This window comes from Castanea sativa, chromosome 11 (genome assembly GCF_040712315.1).
Source record: "Castanea sativa cultivar Marrone di Chiusa Pesio chromosome 11, ASM4071231v1".
NCBI lineage: Eukaryota > Viridiplantae > Streptophyta > Magnoliopsida > Fagales > Fagaceae > Castanea > Castanea sativa.
The window spans coordinates 55799208-55805613 of record NC_134023.1 but is presented as its reverse complement, the minus strand read 5'-3'; the positions used below and the strand labels follow the sequence as shown (position 1 = coordinate 55805613).

The 6406-nt window shown below is 32.6% G+C and overlaps 1 long non-coding RNA gene across 1 annotated transcript; it reads left to right on the top strand.

Annotated features, from left to right (window-relative positions):
* Positions 1–891: 891 nt before the first annotated feature.
* Positions 892–3676, top strand: LOC142615552 (uncharacterized). The gene is made up of 3 exons (XR_012840783.1): positions 892–2338; positions 2421–2505; positions 3370–3676. It is a non-coding gene; the product is annotated as an uncharacterized LOC142615552 (long non-coding RNA).
* Positions 3677–6406: the final 2730 nt, after the last annotated feature.

Below are 6406 nucleotides of genomic sequence, written 5' to 3'. Positions count from 1 at the left end.
ATTTCGGTGGCTATGTGAGTCGGCACAGCGTCTAAAGCAAGTGGTTGATTGGTTTCTTGTCGCTCGGGTCTAGTCGGAGCGTTGCTGCCCTCAAGTCTTTCCACGTTCCTTCCTTCAGGACTAGCGCCCTCCTGATCTTCCTGCGGTGCACTCTGATGTGCGGTTATTTGCCGCAACTGTTCTTCCAAATCATGATTCTGCTTAGTGAGGTGCTCAACCGCCGCCGCAAGCGTTTGGACCTGCCTCTCCAAAGCGGTGGCGCGTGGTTCGTCGCCTTGATTGTTGTTCGTTGCCATCGATTGGGTGAGTGCCATGCAACTCTTTGTCTCAGGGATAGAGCGAGGCTAAAATAATCAGAAGATTTTCTTCCTCCTATTCCCCACAGACGGCGCCAACTGATGATGCCGAAAATATCACCAGTGAGTTGCAAGCTCCTCGAACAAAAGCAACACCTGCAAAAAGAAAATAAAGGACCTAGAAGAGAGCACCGGTGTGGTGTCGGCCGAATACCCTCCGAAGGTCAAGTTAGAATCTTGTTTCTTTAACCCTAGAGTGCCAGAGTTAAGAATATTATGCATACCTCGTATCTAGGGTTTCTGGGGTATTTATATTGAGTGGAATCACCTTTCTTTTAGGATACAACTTTCTTCTCAAGTTCCTTTCCATATAGGAGTCTTCCTAAACGTGTGTCGCAAGAAGTCCAAGTATGCACGTTTGCGTGGGGATAAAGCAAAAGCTCATCTGAAATATATCGAACGACATGCCACGTGGAATCCACAATTAATTTATACAAGACGGATATTCAGCAATACTCAACAGCCGAGTCACTTACGATGTCGATCCGTCCTCATTATCTCCGTCCATTTACTATTTTTATCCCCTTCAGCAAGGTTTTCTTTATGACTGTCTCACTAGGTAGATTGAGTTGTATCACATTCATATCTTCATATCAACATATGCTTATTTTATTTCTTGAAAATTTGTTCATATGAAATAAAGAGAGCAGGATCCCCGGGCAAATGCTGTTGAGAACATTTGTAATGCCATTAGTTATATTTTGTGCTTAGTCCAGTGAGTTGATACACAAATAAATTATAGAACTTGAAAGATACATGCTAAATTTTCTTTTCTTTTCATTTCATTTAGTACTCTGAGGTCAAAGCAGCGGATGGATGATATGTATTTTAATTTTAATTTTAATTAGGCAAGATAACCAAGAATGAAAAAGAAAATTTACAGGAAAATTAGGAGCAATTCTTAACTAGTAAGTTTTTCTTAAAAATTTTTTTTTCTTATCTAGTAAGGGATTCTCTTTTGTTTTTTTTTTTTTTTTAATACAAAATTATCGTTTGGCTTTGTTTTGTGCCCAGAACCTGCTAGTAGACATGTTGATTATTAGCTCTGCACATTCCTTTTATTTAAATTTGTATTGTTGAGTTTTCAAAAAAAATATTTGTAAAAGCAAAGTAACATTGTTTTTTAGAATTTTGTGCACTTGTTGTGAAGCTCTCAATTCCTGGTTTTAGTTTAACTTTGGTGTGTGTATAATCTTAGCATTGATCTATATACTTTAGATACATAAATATAATTTATTTTAATACTAATTTTGGGAATGCATAGGATATATTTGTGAAATTGTCTATTACAAACTTTGAAGTGATGTTAAGCTATTTTTTTTTTGCATGTTGTGCGGTCTTGAGGGTAATTTGTTAGATTGAGAAGTGCACCAGGCTGCTCTCTAAATTGGCTAATTCCCTTCACTTCCTACTCACAGAAAATAAGGATCCAATTCAGAGGAGGGATGTATTAGTTTTTGAATTTCTTTTATGTGAGGGATGTATTATAATGTTTTTGCTTGCCTTTTTCAGTAGCATGTCCTATGGCATTCAAAAACACACTCTTTTTGACATATGGAACTTCCCCGTGTGCTTATTTGACAGTAAGCTTTGTGTAGCTTACTGCATTAAAGTTTATGGCTATAAACAGTCTATGTTGAACATTGCACTCTATCTTGTTTAACAGAATTTTGTGAAGTGTATTGTAAGAGTAACCTTGGCTAATTTAGTCCCTCCACTTTTTAGCTAAGCACCTATGACTAAAGGTATGTATTAGATAACTCATATTGCTATTTAAACAATACAAGTTGGACCTCTCAGGTCCTCTGTATTAGATAGCTCATATTGCTATATTTAAACAATTCAGGTCCTCTTTATTTGTTACGAGAATTACAATGCTAAAGGGTTGCTCTCTTTAGGTGGATACATCATATATTTGTCAATTGGTGATTCATAACGTGTAGCTTGACCTCTTTCACAAAAGTCAGAAGTGCCAAAAATTAGTTAGTCTGACTCTCTGTAATTGAAATTTTATTTATCTTTTTTTTTTTTTTGCTGTTGTCCGAAAAATTGAATTGTTTTTAGGTATTGGGAACCTTATTACTTTGCATCAGTAGGATTTGGGAACGGTGAAATAGATGATGAGATTAGATTGAAGGAGAAATAGGAGGTGAGAGCTTGAAAAAATACCATGTTGATTATGTTCTGTACCAAAGGGAAGCTTTTTTAGTATTCTATTGATTTCAGGTTTATACTTCCATTACAACATTTTTTTTTTTTGGTCATTTTATTACTAGTAAAAAGAGCAGTGTGCATGAAATTGTCGGATTGTAGGCAATTTGGCACAAGTTAAGCTTGGAGAAAGAACTTAGTTTCCATTACATGCTCATTTCCTTATAATTTATGGGTGTCATCCTTTGTTTCTCTTAGGTAGTTATGAAGAATCTGATTTATAGTTCTAAATTTTGATGAGAGTTTTAACAATGAAATCATGTATATTTTATGCCAAAGTCTCCAACCCCAATGAAGATGGAATATTATAGATTTATGGTTTGTATCAATTATCTTCATAATTAATAGAGAGTTGATGAACTCCACTAGGGTTTTTTTCTTTTTTTTTTTAGTAAGGATTAGTTGGTGCAACTTTGAAGTACAGTTTTTTTTAAGAAATAGAGCATACATTGATAAGATTTGAATATAAATTTTAAAAATTATCTGAAGGTGTCTGAAACTAATACATTAAACAAATATCAGTTTTTCCTTTGGCATCAAAGTTCAAACTTCAAAGAGTGAGATGGTTTCCTTCCTTTATGGTGCTAAAATACCTGTCCTTTCTCTTATTTGGTCTGCATATTGTAATGCTAAACTTCTCTCATCTTACTTGTCTGAGAATCCCCATCTGTGATCTTGACGCTAGAACCTTCCTTTTAGTAATTATAATTGAACTATTTTATTATGATTCATAATGTTGTTATCACCTCCTTGATATTTTACCCCTTTAGTTCTGATTTGATAATACCATTCTATGAAATAGAGCAAGGATAATCCATTGGGAGTTAATGCATTGAAGTGGTGCTAAAGGACTCGGCTTTGTCATATTGCTAACAAGAAGATAAGCAATGCTTATGGTCATATTGGGTATGGAGAGGGGAGTTGCAAATGATGAAAGACCTGTAATTGATATAGTTGCAAGAAGGGAATGCTCCCCACCCCCCCCCCCCCCCCCCCCCGCTTTGAACTAACAGCTTGTGCAAACCTTGATTAAAGCTGGGATGGAAACTTTCTTTTATATGATGAATATTGTAAATACTATTGCAGTTTAGTATCCATCTTAATTATTATAAATTGCAGTTTAGTATCCATCTTAATTATTATAAATTAGTTCATAGCATCATTTTTTAGTAAGTAGAGATACTTTAAATCAATGCTTTGAAAAGTTGTTATTTTTTCTTCTCCCAAGTTGATATCTTCTTTGTCTGATTCTCTGTCTATCTTTCTCTCACTCCGGCCTGTGGGTTGGGGTAGTAGCTTCCAACTGATTCGCATATTTAATATAAGTTATAAAAACTATATCTTTTGATAAAAAATATATATATATAAAATAAGCTACCAGAAATTATGGAAAACCAAACAGACATGATGTATGCAATCTTAGCTATATGATGTATCTAAATTATGTAATTGACCTAAATATATTAGTTTACACATCTAAACGATGCATGCATAAATGACATTTGTAAGACTAGGGGAAATTTTGTCTAAGACTATCAAATTATAGACACTCTTACTGGACATTGGTATTTTTATTTGGAACGTTGCTATCATCTAATATGACGTCTTCATGATACCAATGTGACTAAGTAACAATTTGTTTCATTGAAAAATATGATGCTATCCTCGCAATCATTTAAAAAAAAAAAAAAAATATATATATATATATATATATATATATATATCAATCTAACACAACCAAAAATATTGATTTTGATGCATTATGGTAATTTTCAAAGTTTGTAAGTGTTTTAATCATTTTGAAAGTGTCTAGGATGTATAAGTCATTTGTGGTGTTTTAAAGCTATTTTGTTCATTTTAAAGTGCTTCTTTATATTAATTTTGGAAGTTTTAAAAATCTATTTTAGTCATTTTCAAATTTTAATGTTTTATAGATATTTCAGATATTTTGAGGTGTCATGGATATTTCAGATATTTTGAGGTGTCTTAGGGGTATTTTGGTCATTTGTTAGGCTTCATTGTAATTTTGGTCATTTTTTAGGTTTTATGGTAATTTTGATCTTTTTTTAAGTTTTAGGGTAATTTGGTCAATTTTTTTTTGTTCTAAGGGTATTTTGGTCATTTTTAAGTTTCTTGGTTATTTCAGTCTTTTTTTTATATAGTAATTTTGGTAAATTTTTTTTTTTTAAGTTTTAGGTTGATTCTATTTTTTTTAAAGTTGTAAGGGTATTTCGGTCATTTTTTAGATTTCAAAGGTATGGTAATTGGTGAGAAGAAAAAAAAAACCATCAAATGTGACAAAAGTATCACCAAATATGAGAAATTTGTGGTCTAATGTGATGTTGGAATTACCTAACGTTACAATGAAACCATCAAATGTGAGAAAAAGAGAAGGGGACTACCAAATGTGACAAAAGTGCAGTTATATTTGATATTGGTACTACTTAATATGATAATGGAACCATCAAATTTGAAAAAAAAAATAAAGGAACAACTATATGTGACAAAAGAATTGTCAAATTTGATATTGGAACTGCATAATGTGATAGTAGAACCATCAAATTTGAGAAACAAATAAAGGAACCACTAAATGTAACAAAATAACTGTTAAATGTGATGTTAGAACTACACAATGTGAGGATGAAACCGTTAAATGTAAGAAAAAAGTAAGGGAATCACTAAAATGTGAGAAAAGAATTATTACATGTGACATTGGAACTGCTTAATGTGACAATAAAACCATCAAATTTGAGAAAAAAATAAAGGAATCACTATATGTGACAAAAGAACTATCAAATTTGATATTGGAATTACATAATGTGATAATGAGACCACGAAATTTGAGAAACAAATAAATGAACTATTAAATGTAACAAAATAACTTTCAAATGTGATGTTGGAACTGCTTAATGGGAAGATGGAACCGTCAAATATAAATAAATAAATAAAAAGTAAGGAGACCACCAAATGTGAGAAAAGAACTGTCACATGTGATGTTGAAACTGTACAATGTGAGAATGAAACTGTCAAATATGAGGAAAAAAAAAGTAAGAAAACCACCTAATATGACAAAAGAATTGTCACATATGACAAAAATAGAGCATATGCGACGCTGGTACTGCTTAATATGATAATAGAATCATCAAATTTGAGGGGGGGAAAAAACCACTATATGTGACAAAAGAACTGTCAAATGTGATATTGGAACTACTTAATGTGATAATAAAACCGTCAAATGTGAGAAAAAAAGTAAGGGAACCACCAAATATGATAAAGGAACTGTTACATATGATATTAGAGCTGCACAATGTGAGGATGAAATAGTTAAATTTGAGAATGGAACAGTCAAATGTGAGAAAAAAAAAAGTAAGAAAGCCACCAAGTGTGAGAAAAGAACTGTCACATGTGAAGTTGGAACTACACAATGTGAGGATGAAATCTTCAAATGTGAGAAAAAAATAAGAGAACCACCAAATGTGAGAAAAGAACTATCACATGTGATGTTGGAACTGCACATTATAAGTATGAATCCGTCAAATTTGAGAAAAAAAAAAAAAAGGAATCACTATATGTGACAAAAGAACTATCAAATGTGATATTAGAACTACACAATGTGATAATGGAACTGACAAATGTGAGAAAAAAGTAAGGGAGCCACCAAATGTGATAAAAGAACTATCACATGTGATGTTGGAACTGCACAATGTGAAGATAAAACAGTCAAATGTGAGAAAAAAAAGTAAGAAAATCACCAAATGTGAGAAAAGAACTGTCATATGTGAGAAAAGAATTGTTTCATGTGAGGATGGAACCATCAAATGTGAGAGAAAAGTAAAGGA